Source organism: Puma concolor, chromosome C1 (assembly GCF_028749965.1).
Source record: "Puma concolor isolate L17-30 chromosome C1, mPumCon1.1.hap2, whole genome shotgun sequence".
Classification (NCBI taxonomy): domain Eukaryota; kingdom Metazoa; phylum Chordata; class Mammalia; order Carnivora; family Felidae; genus Puma; species Puma concolor.
The window spans coordinates 20,705,475-20,723,334 of NC_141674.1; the positions used below are offsets into that span (position 1 = coordinate 20,705,475).

General features: G+C 57.7%; 1 protein-coding gene across 9 annotated transcripts in view; it reads right to left on the reverse strand.

Annotated features, from left to right (window-relative positions):
* Positions 1-17,860, reverse strand: part of AHDC1 (AT-hook DNA binding motif containing 1) — a 64,240-nt gene that overhangs the window by 20,384 nt on the left and 25,996 nt on the right. For 4 of the 9 annotated variants that reach the window (XM_086716161.1, XM_086716159.1, XM_086716160.1 and 1 more), the window contains one exon: positions 539-717. The exons of 2 other annotated variants lie outside the window; for them this stretch is intronic. The gene's annotated coding sequence lies outside the window, so the exon portion shown is untranslated. Of the gene's footprint in view, positions 1-115; positions 351-538; positions 718-1,122; positions 3,014-16,602; positions 16,939-17,860 lie in introns of those variants that run through there. 3 more of the 9 variants (XM_086716162.1, XM_086716164.1, XM_086716163.1) reach the window with 3 other exon arrangements.

Below are 17,860 nucleotides of genomic sequence, written 5' to 3' on the forward strand. Positions count from 1 at the left end.
CCTGGGTGGGCTAAACTGGGCCAGAAGCAGGGAGTCAGGCAGTACCCCCACCCCGCCTCATCTTATGAGGGTAACCTAGCATACTTGAACGACCCCGGTCCTCCCAGCACCTCACCTTGGCCTCCCAGCTCTCTGCTTCCACAAACTCCAGTAGGGTTGGGGGGTGGGGGGAGTTCAGCTGCATACATCAGGCACTCTGGTTTCCATCTCTGCCCTGCGTTCTGGTCATTGTCACAACCCCTTTCTCTTCCCAGTTCTCTCACGTCAACAAAGTGTCGGGAAGAGTCCCCGGACTAGGAGGCAGGACTCGTGGGGACTTGCTGTATGTCCACGGGCCTCAGTTGCCCTTTCTGGATAATGGGGGAGTTTTGAGTAAGTTGGGTTAATTAATATATTTTGATTCTATCCAGGGCCTCTTTTTGGCCTAAGCTGGGGGTTGGGGGGTGGAATTCCTGCTAAAACTGGGAAGTAAGTCCCCCCGATCCCCACTTCCTGGTGGTGGCCCAGGCAAAGACCTGGCTTCCCTGTACACTGTTACCTGAGCAGGCTATGCAGACAAGGTCCGACTCAGCAGGAAAGGCCTGTCTTCACCAGTGATTCCAGGGTAGTCCCTGCGGCAGCCTGAGAGTTGCCCCGAAACCGGGGCCCTCTGCACGCACTTAGCTGGGCAGGCTCTGGGGTCCAGGCCAATGGGTAGACAGGTAGGCAAGCTCCCATCTGTGGAAGCAAACACAACACCCCAGGCATGAGCACAGTCACAGGATGAGCCAGCTAGAGGGACCAGGAGGCTGTCCTGGATGGGGTCCACTCTTGCAAAAAGTGAAATCAGGTACAATCTCATTTCACTGGGGAACAGCAAGCCTGTCTCTTGAAACCCCAGGTTCCTACTGGGAAACAGTATCATTGGATATGTAGGTACCCACATGCATGAACATGAACACACATGCTACGGTGGAAAGAACCTGACCTTCGGGAGTCACAGTACTTGGCTCAACCCTCACCATATGATCACGGACAGGTCAATTACCCTCTCTGGCTCTTGGTTTTCTCATCTACAAAATGGGGAGATCTTATGAATGGGGAGGAATGCTTTGGGGAAACTGTACATTGCTAACAGCTTACTTATAATGCAGGTGTGAGAATTGCTGTTCAAAGCGATGGTGAATGCAGATTTCCACGCGGGGTGTATATGCAGCTGGCGTGTACTCTTCTCCATCAGCAACTTGGTTAGGTCTCTTGTTTTCTTTAATAACCATGGCCCTTCTCATCACCCTCCTGCTTCCTGCCCATTTGTCTGCCTCCCCGAGGTCTGTACTGGAGCCCAGAGGGGGTCTGGGAACCAGGCCTCATGGACTGCTTACAGGTTCTGGTTGCCTGGGAATTTGTATATGTGGTAGAGATCGCGCCTGTGTAAATGAACGTTTGTGAATGTTCAGCTGTCTGGGTAAATACACCTGTATGTGGGCTCCTGGGTCTTTTTGGCCTCTGTGTGTTTCTAAATGTCTGTGTGTATACATATGTGTTTAAGAGTGTACATGCAGAGGATCCTAGGTTTGCTCAGTTATAGTCTGTGTGGTCAGCCGTGTGTGTGTGTGTGTGTGTGTGTGTGTGTGTGTGTGTGTGCGCGCGCTGGCTGATATGTACCTGGGTTCAGTATCTTCAGTTATACGTGTGGCTGTGTTGATCCGGCTCTATTCAGCTTTGTTTGTGTGTCCAGCTGAGCCTGTTTGCACGCCTATGAGGACATAGAAATGTGTGTCTGTCTTTGTGCGAGCACCCTGACCCCAGCTGTGGTTGGGTTTGAGTGTGCCTGTGTGTGTGCACATGCTCTGCCTGGCTCTCTGCATCGCGCTGTGTCAGGAGCTGAACTGGCTTCTGCCTGTCTCAGAGCTCTCTGGATGTGTGTGTGGGGGGTGGGGGGTGTCTCAGAGCTCTCTGGATGTGTGTGTGTGTGTGGGGGGGGGGGTGCGCTTGGCTGATCTTCTGCTGTCCCTGCAGGTTTCCAATCTCGAGGCCTGTGACTGCGGGCACTGGTGTCACTGTGGATCAGTGTTACCTCCCTCCTACCTCTGCCTTTTTCTGGGCTTTCAGGGTCATGGTGTGACAGTGTGTCTGGTCACGGTGTCCCCGTGGGTCTGTTTTACTGTGGGTCAGTATGCGCTGGTGCGTGTGTCCACTCATGTGTGTTGTGTAACCTCGTCATTGGGTGCCTGTGTGTGTGTCAGTGGGTCCTTGTGCCATATCACTGTATGTGTGTGCCAAAATAGCTATGTGTCAGTGTCAACATGTGTGTGAAGGTCTGTGTGCCATGGTGTGCCTGTCAGCACAATAGTGTCTCAGTGTTTGTGCAGTACCTTTGTGTAACTCCTCGGTGCGTGTCTGTGTGCATGTGCATTGCATGTGAGACCCTTTGTGAAACAGTGTGTGTCTGTGTCACTGTGTTTGTGTGCCTGCTTCCCTCCTCCCTCCTATCTCCTGCCTTCTCTCTCTCTCTCTCTCTCTCTCTGTAGGAGCCAGACAACTCCCCAAGCCTGGATTAGGGACAATTTATCCACAGGCAGAGAAGGAGAATTCCAACCTGCCAGAGCCTCCCTCCTCTGGTCCATCCCCCCTTTCCCCGTGGTTGGGTGGGCACAGAAATGCAGCCCGGCAGCTCCCAAGCCCTCTGGGAGCCCCCACCTCTGCAGCTCTCCAGAGGCCCAGGAGGGCGGAAAAGATGGAAATCTGGGTGGCCCCAGAGCCCTCCAGTGGGGGTGGACTGGCTGTCCCCCATCCAGGCCCCCACAGCTCAGCTCATCTTGGCCCTGTTCTTCTACATATGGTGGTGGTGGTTGTGGGGGGGGGGGTGGTGGTAAGAAGTCTGCATGGGGTCTGCCTGGCCCTGCAGGCTAGAGGGACCTAAGGAGCAAAGCTGCTCCCAGCCCCTCCACAACCTGATACTCCCCAACTGATAAATGCCAGCTCCCCCCACACCCCCTGAAATGGGAATAACTGGGGATCTTGCAACTGTGCCCGCACAGGCTGGGGAGATGCTGGGAGGGGGGCAGTGTGGTGGGGGGAATGCAGGAGGGGGGGCGGGGGGCTGAGCTGGGACTAAGGCTCCCTTCACGGTGCTCCAGGCGCAAGGCAGAATCACATGTTTCCCATTAGCTGCTCTGGCCTCCTTGTTCAGGGGGTGTTGGCTGGGGGAGATTTGTTCTGGTTGCAGACACCAGCCGAGACCACACAAGAGAGAGAGAGAGAGAGAGGAAGAGAGAGAGAGAGGGAGAAGGAGTGGGAGAGAGAAAGAGAGGGAGACTGAACCCCTGAGGGAAAGGAAAAGACAGAGAGGGACAGAGAATGATACACAGACACACAGAGGGAGAGAAACTGAGACAGAGAGACATGAGAGACAGACAGGCAGTGACAGACAGAAACTGCGTGACAGGCACACAAGAACACAAAAGCCAGAGAGGCAGAGACTGGTGATGGGGAGGGGCTCAGAGGGTGGGGGAGAGCCACAGTGGACGGGAAGGTGGAGACGCAGGTCAGAGGCCCGGGAGTGGGTGTCCCCAGGCACAGAGTGTGAGTGAGACCAGGAGGGACAGAGAAGGGAGATCAGCACTGGTCAAGGGACTGGGAGGGTGACAGGGGGGCGAGATGCAGGGCACACCCGGAGAGGGACTGGGTGAGGGCACGGAGATGGCCCCGGTGGCGTGTGGGCAGGGGGAGTGGACGCTGAGAGCTGGCTGGGTGGGGGCGGCCAGCACGCCCGGAGCCTCCCGCCTCCTGACCCTCGAGCCTCGGCGAGATAACAGGCCGAATAGTGCTGACTTGCGGTTCAGAAATCCAATATCCTCCGCGGCGCACTAATCGACTACCTGAGCTCCCGGCCCGCGCTGAGCTGCCCCGATTAATCCTGCGGCTCCACAGCCTTAATTAGTTTAACAGTTTCAGGGGCAGAAGAGGCAGGCAGTCCCCCCATGCCTGCAGGGACACAGACCCCCATGCCAACCCTGCCTGGTGCCCCACCTCCCCAGTCACCTCTGTCCCAGCCCCAGAGGCCGCTTGCCACATCGTCTGAAAAACACTGGGTCCTTCCTTCTGGGAAATAGTCCCAAGGGTTGGCACATGGGTCAGAAGGCAGGTCATGTGGGACTCAGACACGGCTCTGAATGCTTCCCCTGGCCAGCCCTTTGGGGTCCTGTGGTCTACACGGGAAGGCCCCGCCAACTGTGGGCCCCATACCACTGGGCAACATGTTGTCTCTTTAGGGTGAGAGACAAGCTCCCAAGTTACTGACAACCTCCCAACAGCATGAGATAATCACACATGTCACTCCCCACAACAGCATGAGATGGGCACATGGTGACATCTCACACATACCCAACAGTCAGAGACAGGCGTATGGGTTGGTAACTACCCGCCTAACAGGATGAGCGAAGTACATAACCTGTCACTTCGCCCAAAGTGTGAGATGGGCACATCTGATACCCCCAGACAACAGGAGATAGGGACACAGGTTGTCACCCTCACAATGGTGTAACTAACATGCAGCCAGGCAGTCCTACACCCACGATGGGATGTGAAATGCAGAGAACTTCTCTCTCTTTCTCTCTCTCTCTCTCTCTCTCACACACACACACACACACACACACACACACACACACACACACAAGCCTTACCTCCCAGGTGTGAGGAAGGTATAGAGGACCCCTGCCCACAACCTCACCCTTTCCCCATGAGTCCTCCCTTCAGACTGCTGGAGGGGCACACAACATATCACCCCCTTACTGCTTCAGAACAGGTGACAACCCACCCCCCACTGCTCCCCCATCACTGTCGCCAGCCTGGGTGGTGCTGTCCTCTGCCTGCAGAGGCGTCACAGCTCACAGGGCATGAATGTCACCCCAGCACTGCCAGAGCCGGGCACAGCCGCATGTTGCCCCAGTGATAAACACCACTGGCCCCAGGAGGAGGTGGAGGCGCACAGGGCTCTGGGCGTGACCTTGGTCCCTGGACACCAGGAGGGGAGGCGCTGTGGCCTCCCTCCTGGGTAACCTGTCTGCCTGGCGCTGCGGTAGATGAGTGCTGGGAAGGAAGCTGCCTGGCCACACGGACGACCTGGAAATGCCACCTCCCCAAGCTGCCACCCCTGCCCCATTTCTAATTGAATGTAGTGATCCTGGAAGGGGGCAGCATGAGTGGTGGAGGGACAGCTATTGCTGAGGCCTGAGGAGCTAGCTGTTCCTGTTAAGACTTCTCAGAGATGGGTGGTGGGGAGGTGGATTAGAGGCTGCTATTACCATGTCCTTAGGGCCCGGGACTGAGGAGGGAGTGTGATGACAGCTTCAGACCTGCACGGAGCCCCTAGTCCTTATGAAGGCCCCCTCTCCAAATTCAGGCCACAGAGCCTGACAAGGAGGCCAAAGTCCAGGGGCATGACTCACCCGCGGAACAGGCCCAGCCCGCTGGCCAGAGAGTGAGGGAGGCCAGGAGCCAAGGGGCCTGGGTTCAAGTCTGAGCTCCTCCCAGGCCAAGCTGAGTGACCTTGGAGCAGCAGCTCAGTCTCTATGGCTTTTGGGGAGGGGGAAGGGGCAGCAGCGAGGGAAGGGCCAGAAAGAAGCTGAGGCTGGAGACCAGCAAGCAGAGCACTGGGGGCCATGGGAAGGAGGACACAGCAGTCCGGTCCCTGACTCCACTGCTTCCTCACAAGGAACCTCAGCTTTCTGTACCTCAGTTTCTTCAGCTGTAAAGCGGGGATGGTAATATCAGCCTCACAAGACAATGTGATATGAAGCGGGCAGGTGCTCAAAACATGGGAGCTTCTTACTGAGGGGGGAAAATAGACTAAGAGAGAGGGTAAGAGACTTGTCCAAGCCATGGAGCAAGTTCGTAGCAGCTGAACTCAGTCTCCAGCTCTAGTTTCCCACCTGGAGCTGTTTCTGTTAAGACTGCTTGGAGGTCAATAATGAGTTGGGTGGGAGGAAGGAGAGGCTGTTGGGGTGCTGTTGGCCACAGAGCTGCCCTAGCGTCAAGACCAAGGAAACTGACAGGAGTCTGCTATACATCCCAACCTTTACCCTAAACCCCACTTGGCTCATCTTCAAACACTGGACCAGAGGGCCAGATCTAAGGGAGGAGGCAGCCCACAAACCAGCCTATGACCAGCGCCTGGATCTGGTGCTTAGAAGGACTGGGGTGTCTGGGATGTCAGTATGCAGAGTCTGCTTGTTGTCCAGGAGCCCAGAGAGGGACAGGCCTAGCCTGAGGTCACACAGCATGACAGCAGCAGAGCCCAGAGCCCTGGCCAGGGACAGTCTCAGAGCAGAGTCCCTCTAGCCCCTGGGGATGGCTGGAGCTGGGGGAGCCCTGGGGGACTGAGCAAAACGTGGCGACAGATGGCCTGCCGAGGCAGCGGCGATCTGGGCGGCTGGCAGGCATGCTCGCTCCCGCGCAGGGAAGCGGCTAATTTTAGCTGAGGCCTCGATGCCAGCTTTGTTCCCCCCCACCCACCCACCGAGGGGGCCCAGCATGCCTTGCGTGCAACCCGCCTCCCCCAGGCACCCCTACTCCCCCGCCTGGCCCCTTGTGAGTAGTGCCCAGACCTCAGGGTCCTAGAACTGTCTGCCTGACCAGGTCCCATCACACCCAGAGGCAAGGGCTAGGCCCTGGAGGCCTGGCACCCCCAACCCAGGGCCTGTTTCCCATGATTCCAAGCTCATTCCTTGAAGAGGGACAGTGAGTGGGAAAGAGGGCTAGAGGCCACTGCCCAGACTGGGAGAGAGGGCTTGACAGCAGGGGCTGGTAGTCCTGGGGGTGGGGTGGGGGGTGGTGGGGTGGGGCACGGTCCTCTACTCATACTTAAGATGACCAGACCCTTATTCTACTCCTACCCTGAGACAGATTCCTCTGTGCTGGAGTCCCCGTGGTGTCGATAAGCAAGAGGGCAGAAGTTACTCTAACCCTTCCCTGTTCTGCATAACTTTAACTTTGTTCCAGGAACGAAAGTACTTTAAAGAAGTCAGAAATAGAGCTAGGGTAGTACCCTTGTGCCACTGGGGGAAACTGAGGCACAGTCGGAGACAGCTATCATTATAGCAGGGGAGGAAACCAATCCCAGGAATTGGTGAGGCCCAGACATGCTCTTTGAGTTCTTACAGCCAGGGGGATTCTTGGGCCAGCTCAGCCCCTGGAACTACTCTCTGCCCTGGCCTGGACTGGTAGAAGGTAGACTAGATGGATGGAGTCTGTGCTCTTAAAGCCTGGAAAGGCTGGCACTCTTGGCATCTGGCACCCCATCTCCTATAGGCTCTCTGACCTTAGAACCTCCCTTCCCCACCTCAGATTCAACTATAGATGCCCAACAAGGTACCAGCGCATCTGGCCCCTATTTGAAAGGGGACTCCTTTGGGGTGACTCTTGGGGGGGGGGCCATCCCTGTTCCAACCCAGGGGCCATGAGGGAAATGACCAAGTGGAAAATAGAGGAAGACAACTTGAAAGAAATCTATGTAATTAGAGGAGAGAGTCAGAAGAAGAGAAGAGGGAGGGCAAAACGAAGTAAGGAATCAGATTCAGGAAGACAGAGAAAGAGGAAGAGCACGGGGGCAAAGGACACAGGGCAGAATGATGCTTAAAGAGAAGGAGACGGGGCAGGGAGGGGATGAGAGAGACAGAGGACAGGATGCTGGAGGAAGGAACACAGCAAAAGAGAACTCAGAAGAGAGGGACAGAAGAGGAAGAAAAAGACAAAGACACAGAGAGACAGGCAGGATGAGGCAGAGACAAAGACAGAGAGAGAGAGAGAGAGAGAGAGAGAGAGAGAGAGAGAGAGAGAGAAAGGGAGTGCAAGATCCACACAGAGGGGAAGAGATGGAGAAGGAGCCTGCCACAGACAGGGCAAGGCACAGAGAACTAAGGACACCACAGGGAGCTGGAGACAGACAGGGATTGACACACCCAGAGACCAAGAGAGACAGTCGGAGAGGGTGAGACACAGAGAATGGGGCGGGAAGAAGGGGGGAGACCCTAAGTGATAGAGTGTATGTATGTGAGGGGGGACAGCACAGAGTGAGGAGGGAGGGGGCATGAGGAGGGGGGAGATGTCGTCGCCAGAGCTGGGGGGGACAGAGGACAGAAATGGAATGTGGGTCTGGGCATGAGGCTCACAGATGCATCGGCTCCGGTTTCAGCTGGGGCAGTTGGCTGATGGGGGGGCGGTGGGGGGGAAGGAAGGAGCAGAGCTGGTGGGGGGGGGCCTGTTGCCATGGCTGCAGGCACTGCAGGGGCACAGTCGGCTGGCACTTGGAGTTCTGGGCATGGTAGGGGGCTGACTGAGGGGAAACGAAGGGGGGGGGGGGGCGATGAAGAAGCCTCGCCCCTGCCCTCGGGGCTCTACCAGGAAGAAAGTTTCCAGACAGAGGATGGGAGAGGTTGGCGCTGAGGAGGGCTCTGGGCCCTGCTCCACCCCACGGAGGCTGCCAGTGGGGCATGGCTCTACAGGTCGCCTGTGGGCATCCCAGGTTCCCACCCGGGCCTCAGGCTAGCCCCTGGGGACCCTCTGGCTCCATCCCCTCCAGTCTAGCTGAAGATCCCGCATGCTGCTGCTGCTGTTTTTGCTTGCAGGGGAGCAGCAAGATTGTGAATTCAGGATCTGTAATCCTAACGCAGAGCCCAGGCCTACCGGGCTCCAGTTGCCAAGGCGACGGAGGGTCAGAGGGCAGCGCGGGGCGCCCGCTCCTCCAAGTCAGAATCCCAATTGTTAAAGCCCAAGAATAAACAGCTGAAGCGGCCGTGGGGGGGCTGGGAGGGGGGCTGAGGTCTGCATCGGCTCAGTGTGGTGTTGTCAAGCGAGATGTCACTAATTGTCTGAAGGAACGGGCTGAGGCAGCTCTTAACTGCTTCTGTGCCACCGGAGACACCTTGGCTGCCTGGCCCCATCCCCCGGGCCTCCCAGCATTCCACTGGGCCAGCTTGGTGCTGGGATTGCTGGCCCAGCATAATCTCTGCCTCTCTTGCACTGAACCCCCACATACTTTGGCTCCCAACACTCCTCCCAACTTGGAACCTCCCACCTGCAAGCTAAATCTTTATGTCCCCAGAACCAGTACCCCCCCCCCCCAACTACTGGGCCCACAATACAGCCCTGAACTGTCCATTTGGCCTGCAAAACCCCTCCCTGCTCCCCCAGCATCTCCACCTCAGCCTCCCAGAAGTCAGGGATCCTGGTACAAGGTGTATAGATTGCAGAGATCAGACTTTGGGCTCTTCTGATCTTTGGAGGGTAGACAAAGGCCCTCTTATAGCAAAAAGGAAGGTCTATGGCATCTTTCTGTGCAACTCCTGACTCAGTCACACACCAGAACCAAAAACCCGAGTGGGGCCAGGAAACCCCATTTCTAGCTTTGGTTGTTCTACCTACTTTCTGCGTGACTTTTGACAGGGTCCTCTCCCTCTGCAGCCTGCTTCATCTATCATCCATCCTGAATATCTAGTAGTGCCTATGCTGAGCCAGGCTGTGTCTGGAGCCCCTGCCCAGAGGAACTCCCAATCCAGTGGGTGGGAAAGGCTCATAATACAAAGTAGAAAACAATCTGAGATCCATCAGGTAAGATACTCCATGAAAAACACAGAGCAGTTTGGTACACAGTAAACTGATCAGTGGACTACAGCTAGTTAGTGGTATACTGGTATCCCGTTATTACAGAGAGTCGCTAAAAGGGGGGAGGTAATCAGAAAAAAGACGGGGGAGGGCGAGGCCGGTTCTGGAAGGCTTCCTGCAGAAGGTGGTAGCTGGTAAGATTTGGATAGGTGAGCAAGGTAGAGTGCTCCCTGTGAGAGGTCTTGTGAGCTCCTTCAAAGGGAGCTGAGCTCCAAGGTCTCAGGGTCGCATGTTCAGCCCCTCCCAGAGCAGGAAGGAGGAGGCCCTCTGTGGTCTCCCAGCCCCACACGCCAGGCCCTGCCTCCTTCTCCACCCACCGAGCCTCCGGATAGCAAGAGATTGGTGCCTGGAGTGGGGGCGGAGGGCGTGGGCAGGGCTCCTGGAGATTGGTAGCACCTGGAGTGATGTCACGAGAGGCGGGGTCAGGGTTTCGGGCACTCCCCCAGCCCGAAAGCCCCAGACCCCTGCCCAAGGCCAGAAGTGCGGTCCCCGGGAGGGGGCGCTCAGACCACCTGGCCACCCCTCATCAGGTGGCGGGCGGGGCTGGGGCGCTGTCCGTGGGCGGGGAGCTGGGCGCGGAAACAGGGGATCCCCCAGAGAGGGCCCAGCCCAGCCTGGGGCTGGATGCGTACAAAAGGCGACTTGTTCTTTCTTGGGATGCCTGCGCCTTCTCAAACATACCTACAGCCACACTCCAGGGACAGCTACACCCACACATTGCTGCACAAAGCCTGCCAGGGTGGGGAGTAGGGGGGCTGTCGCCAACCCAAGAGGTCACCTTTAAGAACCTTGCCCCAACCGCCTTTTGCCACAGGCTCAACACCATTCGTTTCACACCATCCCACCCCAAATGACCTGGATACTCCCACAGCCACACACACAGCTCTGGGGACACTGATGCAGTCACATTCTCATAATTCCCCTCTCTCTCAGACCATCTGTAGCTCACCAACTCTTTCCGGCCCTAGAGTCAGACCAGGAGCTTCAACAGGGTCACCTTAGCAGACGGTCAAGCCCATTAAGGTTACTTTTTACTGAGCCCCTATTCTGTGCCCATCCTTACAATGACCTTTTGTGGGGAGTGGTATTAGTCTCATTTTGTGGGTGGGGAAACCGAGGTTTAGGTTTACTAGCTCACGTAAGGCAAAAGCAAGGATTTGAACCCAAGTCAAACTTGACTTTAGAGCCCGTGTTCTTCTGTGTATTGTCTCTACCAATCATACCACCTTACATTCTAACACCCCACCACACACACAACCGCGGACGGCAAAACAATCTGAGTCAAGGTGTAATTCTCCACCCCAAACACATGTCAATGTCACAGTCTAGTATCAGGCGGTTTCTCTCACTCATCAGACAGTGTACGTGTGCTGAGGGGGAAGAGCCTCTAAGCTTTGCATCTCCAAGGTTGGCCGTCAGTCATTATAAATGGGGCAGAGAGTGAGAGCAGGGCCAGAACAGGCTACCTCTAACCTTTCCAGCAGGCTCACCTCCACCTCCCCTGACCCCGGGATGACAAAGCACTGCCATACTGGCTGGGGCACCAGGCCTGCAGCTCTCCCAGACCCCTTGGGCCAAGATCCTCCCTTAGCCCCCAACCCCTGCTGAGAACAAGTAGAAACAAACTCCTTCCTGGGGATGTCAAAGCACCTTTCCTGGGGGAGGCGGCTCTGTGATCCCCTGAGCCAGCTAGGGAGAAGGATCGGGTTACTCTTTCCCCAGCTGTGCCTGGACTCCTTGGGGCTGACCTTTCACCTCATCCAGGCCAGGACCCAAAGGGGGCCCGGAGTGCAACCCTCACCTCCGGTTAACCCTCTGCATTCCTAGTCTTTTCATTGTGGGGGTGGGGTTGCTACCAGGACCCAGAGGGTCTCAGGAAGCCCGGCTGGGCTTGCCAACCTTTCCCCACCCTCCCATCCTGGGGTCCGGTTTCCCAGAGAGCTTTACAGAATGCTCCTCCCTGCCCCCTGCCCAAGCTGCCCTGCCTTGCCAGGATCAGATACCTCCCTCAGCCTAAGCAGCTGAAAATGACCTGGGCTATTTTCGCTCTGGGATCGCGTTGCAAACTCCCCCTTGAGCTGGCAGCTTCCCACATCCCTCCAGACCATTGCCCCCCACTCCTCATCCCTAACCCAGAGCCACTGACTTATAGGACAGGAGGACTTTTAGAGACCACAGGCCTAAGCCCCTCAGATGGGGAGACTGAGGCCATGAGGAGTCAAGCACAGGGCCGGGCAAAGAACCAGGCTTTCTGGGGCTCCGCCCAGGCCTCTTTCTACTGTGTAGCACAGACTGCTCTGTACCCTAGATCTCAGAGCCTCTGACCCAGCCAAAAACCCAGCCGACCTCCTCCAAGCACCGGAAAGTCACACTGGAGGCTACCCACAAGTCTCTGTGCCGCTCTGCATGTCAGAAACTGCTTCTGCCACACTCTTCTCTTTGTTTAGAAGTGGGACCAGGTCTGTACCTGTATCACAGCTATGTGGATCACGGGAATGTTTTGGCAGGTGCAAACTGGGAAGAAAGACAGGGAGACTGAGGCCCAGAGGAATGGAGGGTAGATTGATTCAGGCTTTCTGGGGTTTATGTGGCATAATGCTTCCATGTTCCCAGCAGCCCCTTGCTCCAGCTTCTTGGTACCCCCTCTCCATTCCTACCAACCCAGCCCCCTCCAGGCCCCTGCCCCTCCACCTCAAGCCCCAGTCCTCCTGGGCAGGAATGTGACTGGTCAGGTCTGAGCTGACCACATGAGTGGCTATAAGGCGACAGACCCCCCCCCCCCATTCCTCCTCCCATCCCCCCAGCCTGGGGGAGCTCACATACCAAGGCAAGGTGGGGGGGGGTGCAGTTGCTTTAACCCTTTGCAGCCAGGCTTTTAGGGTGAAAAAGAGAGGTAACTTTATTTCCTATGGCCACTCCCATTTAAGTGGCGCAGAACTTGGAGTTCTGCACTTGGGGGATGGGGGTGCCGGGGGGCCTGGGGATTGCAAGCAGAATTGACTTCACTGAGGAGGTGGAATGAGGGCATTTGCCCTGCTAGTCCCTGTTAAGAAAAATTATCCTTTGCCACCCCAACTGTTTAATCTCATCTCCCATGACATTTGGAAAAACAGTCAGGAGCTGGTACTGAGGAGAAGGAAAGAACAAATCATGAACCCCAACCTCAGGAGCCCCTAGTCTGATGGGAGAAATACAACCCTGCCCTGGGGAGTCTGAGGGAGGGGAGAGCAGGCACAGAGGTTGGGACAAAGAGCTGTGAGCAGAGAAGAGCATGTTGCTGCGCAGGAGTGGGAGGAAGCCAGGGCAGGAGCAGAACAAGCCAGGTGGGGTCAGATCAGGCAGGCTTCCCGGAGGCCCCTCGGCCCACACCCCTCCCCCCAGGCTCTGGAATCTCGGGGGTCAGGGCTGAGGGACAGCCCCGCCCCCTGCTCCCCTCGGGCTCAGGAATTCCACCAGCCAAGGGGGGGGGGGCAGCTGCTTCGGCCTCAGTCCAAGTTGGCTCCCACTGGACCGGGAACTGCAGCTCCTCCTTGGGGGGGCCCCCCACCCCCACCCAAGCCCCTGGGCTGGCCCCCAGCCCCCTCCCCTCCCCCTCCCTGGCTGGCACTGTGTGTGCCAGGCGCTGGCAGAAAACAAACCCGCCGGGGTGGGTTTGCAGGGAGCGGGGTAACCTTGACACAGTTGCGGCAGTCGCTAATGGCAGACACACACTCCGCCTGTTCTGGGGGGACTGTTGCCGTTGCTAGGAAACCGGCAGCCGCGTGAATGGAAATGGGTCAGTAAACCTGGGGAGAGATAGTGTGACACTCGAACCACTGCAGCTGCTCCAGCCCACACCGAAATCCCTCCTCTTCAATATTTATCACTCCCGCCTGGGCCCTCAGCTCCTGCCAGACCCTGCACCAGCCTGGCCCTCAGGCCCCCCCCCCCCAAGGCTCCACAGGGGAGGGAGGAGAGGAGAGATGGGGGGTTGCTTATCCGCTCCTTGGGGGGGCCCCCCAGGCGGGATGGAACTGGTTCTGGAGGAGATTGAACAGGAAACAGAGTCTAATCCTGTGGCGGGGAAGGGGTTAAAAGGTCAATTCACGCCTGTTCCTGACTTAGGCACCGTGGTAAAATTACTGCAAGTGTGAGCAGGCTAGCAACCGCCTGCTTGCCTACCTGCGGAGGCACTGATTAAGACAGGAGACCTCCCTCCCCGAAGAGATGGAGGGGAAAGAGGCACCCAAAACGCGGCCAGGATTCGCTCACAGCTTGAAAACACCTTCCTTTACAGCCAGGCAATCTCCCTAATGTAGCCTAAGGCTTTCTAACAGCCAGAACCGATGCCTCTCGTACAATCTGATAAGCACCCCAAATGGACAGGAGCTGCTCACTGCCTTACAATAAATACAGTCCTGTACACACACCCCTCAAAACAGCCAGACACTCACTGTTCAGGAAACCTTGACGAAACCCCTACAATAGAACATGACAACTGCAATCCCGAACAGTGCGGTTCAGCTCAACACCTGTAAACAAGCCGACTAACCTAGGCACAGGCAAGACCGTACTGTGTCAGACTGTGCTGAATCTTCCATCACTTCCCAGTAGGGCTGGAGGTTCCCCGCGCTGTCTGCCCGAACCCAGAGCTTCGCTCTCTGGTTCATCTATGTTTCTTTCTTTGCCACCGCCAGCTTTCTTGTCTTGCACACACCCCAATATACGGCCCCTTCGATCGCTCTTCCGGACACACCATCCCACAAGCTAGCTGCCTCGTGCACCGCACCCCCATTCCCTAGAGGCTGACTGGTCACTGACACACACATTCCCTTCCCCTAGAAGCAAGCGGTCTCACAGCCCCGACTGACACAAGCTCTTGTTCTTAGGCACAGGCCTCTCTACTGACAAGAGACACCCTGGGAATCAGCAGTACCACTCGCTTGGGTGCCATGCCCCCTCCGCCCACCACAATCTCTGCCAGTGTCCCTGAGCAATGTGTGTAGGGTAGGGAGGCACTCCAGTCTTCTGGAGGTGGGGATACCTCCACAGGAATCTCCCATCTGACTCGGTTCTGTGTGCTCCTATCTCCTAGGATACATCAGTCAACACAGTCTCGGAGCCTGTCAGAGCTGGAAGGTGCCTTAGGGAGTCACTAATCCAGCCTCCTCTGCTATGCAGGAGGAAATGAAGGCCCAGAGAGGGGAAGTGGCCTGCCTGAAGTCACAGAGCCCAACTGTGGCTACTGGTCCCTCTCTCTTCAGTCTCTCACAGAGAGCTCTCTATGGGTTGGAGAGAAATTGAGGGGGTACAGGAAGCCCAGGAGGGCTTCCCTGAGGCGGAAGGAGGTGGGGCTGGATTAGTCAGGAGAGGGCGTCTACAGTCCTAGAGAGGAGCTTATGAGAACTGCCCAGCAGTGGGTTCAAAGACACGGACACCTGGCAGCCCTGGAATCTGGGCCACATAAATTTGCTCGAATCTGGACTATGCCAAAATGGTCTGGTGGACATTCATCCCCACCCCACTTCTTATCCCAGGGCCCCTGGCACCCCCACCCCCCAAGCTGCTTCCCCAAACCACAGGTAAAGAAAGGCTCTGTTCCCCATTGCTGGCCTTGAAAGTACATTCTAGGGAATCTCTGGCTTTTATTATTTAAATGAACCTCTGCCAGAAAGCCTCTGGGATGCTCCTGAAAGAGGTGTTCTGCTAGGTAGCTTTTATGTCCACTCCATTTTGCAGAAAAGCAAACTGAGGTTCACAGAGGCACATAGTTTGCTCAAGTTCACACAGACAACAAATGGAGCCTTGAGTTCCTTCCAGTACATAAGGAAGGCCAATCCAACAGGAAACAGGGAGAGCTGGAGGGGGGGGGGGTCATGGGGGGAGGGAAGGGTGGGAATTGACACAGGCCCAGGCCCAACATCCTGGGCTGAGGGGGAGCCAACAGGGATCTTAATTTGAATCTGGGTATCTGGGTTCCACCCCCACCCACTCTAGCAGAGGTGGAGTGAAAGGTCAGCGCGGTGATGGGAGGGAAAGGAAAGCAGGATTCCACCAGACTCTCAGGCTGCCTGGGCCATACCCCAGGGAGCCAGGCCAGGGGCTGCCCAGCTTCCCCTGGCCCAGAGCTCCCTGCCAGCCCCCACTCCCACTCCCAAGGAACATTAGAAGGAGTATTATGAAGAGACCTGGCCCCCTCTGTGGGCCTCAGTTCCTCCATCTGTACTAAGAGCTAGCTTAGCAGGAAGGACTTCTAACAGCCCTTGCAGCTTTAACAAAGTTTGGTGGCCAGTCCCCAGCACAAATTCAATGTCTCTTCCCTAGTCTGGAGCTAGCTGAGAACGTTAACTATGTGTTCAACGAATAAATGAACACCCAGTAAAACCAACATCTTTCCACCCTCCCCAGCTTGAGAGGCACTACTTACCTTGGGAAGCCAAAGTTCACAGGGCTGTTGGAGGGGAAGGGGATTCAAATACTTTAAGGGCTCTGAATGAGACTGTATGTTACACAGGTGCCCTTTATTTCCTGTCCTTACTACGTGCAGACACTGTGGTAATTGCTTTAAACATTGTGCAACTTGAAGCTCCACAAGGCCATGGCCTACCTACTATTATCTAGTTTTTCAGATGAACAAAGGGACTAAGGAGTGAAGGGACTAGCTCAAGGTCACACAACCAGTGGGTAGCAGAGGAGGGATTCCAACTGTACCCATCTCCACTGCTTTTGTTTAACGTGGTGAGGGTGTGCTGGGCTGGGGCAGGAAATGGAAGTTGAACAGGGACCCTTGGCAAGGGGAGAGGTAGTCAACCCCAGGCGAGGGAGACGCCTGAGTTGCCAAACGGTTCAACAGTTTGCAGAGCGCCAAATGGTATTGGAACTAGCAAAGTGTGGGAAAGCATCCCTTCCCCTCCCCCACAAAGGGCAAGGTAGACTTCTTTCCCTCCCCCTTCCAAAAGTGAGCCCTGAGAGGTCACTTACCTACTCCCCTGGATCTCAGGGCTCCTGTAAAAGGAACCCTCCCTCCCGGAGCCCTTTTCTGGACTTCAGGACCTGCAAGGTGCAGAGCTGCCCCCAAAGAAAGCTGCCGCCAACGTCCAGAAAACTGTCCAGGATTTTTCCGGCACGTCCGCCCCCCACCCGCTCGGCAGTTGCGGGGGGGGGGGGGGTGAGGGGAGTGGCGGGGGGGGGGCGGTGTTGGGAGAAGACGGCCTCGCCTCCCTCCTAGAAGCCCTGGGGCTCCTCTTGCTCGAGCAGGAGGCTCTGGTCCGTAGGCCCAGCAGTTCTCGGGCCGGAACAGTCCGCCTCCGAGTTTTCCCGCCGCCGCCGCCGCCGCCTCTCCGGCTACCTGGCAGGCCGGCGCTGCCCCCTGATCCCTGCCACCCCCCCACCCCCCTCCCAGATGAGGCCGTGGAGCTTCTGACTCCTGGAGGAGGTGACGGGCCGAGAGGGAAACCAGGCGGCTGGGGGAGGGGCGTTGCCTGCACCTGGCCCCTCTCCGCCGCCCAGGCCGGGAGGGGCGGGACTGGACCCCCGCCAGACCCGCGAAGAGGGGGGAGGGGAGGTGTGCCGCCCTCCACTCCAGCGGCCTGGGGGCGGGTAAAGAGATGTCCCCCCACGGCCCTCGCCGCGGAGGCGCCCCCTAGGGTCGGGCTTCGAGGCGCCCCTTCCCGAGCCGCGCGCTCAGCCCGCTCCCCCGGCCGGCCGCGCTCTCCAGCTGCAGGAAATTCCAGAAGCTCTCCATCATCCCGGCGCAGCGCGCAGTCCGGGCTGCCAAGGCTCCCCGAAGGAGAGCCACATGCCGGCCGGCCGCGCGGCCCGCCCTCGCCCCCCCCCCCCCCCTCCAACCCGGCGAGGCAGCCACGTCGGGCCGGGCGGGGGCCGGCCGGCCGCCCCTTCCCGCGCCCCGGGCCCGGCGGAATGCGTGGCAGCCCCGGCCGGGGGCTATTTTGAGCGGGAGGGGAGCGGCCCAGCCTCGGTGTTTTCGGCTTTTTCCTGGCCCCCGGCCCGCCCTCCGCCAGCCCGGGCCCTCGGCTGCCCGCGGAGTCGGGGGGGGGGGGGTGTCACGTGGCGGGGGAAGGGGAGGGCCGCCGCGATCCGGCTCGGGCTCAGGCCCCGGCCCAGGCCCGGGAGGCGCCCGGCGGCGGTCCGGACCTGCGCTCTCGGGCGGGCGTAGCGGCGGGATTATTAATAGCGCGCCTGGCTCGGGCGGCGGCTCCAGGGCGCCCGCTACCTGTAC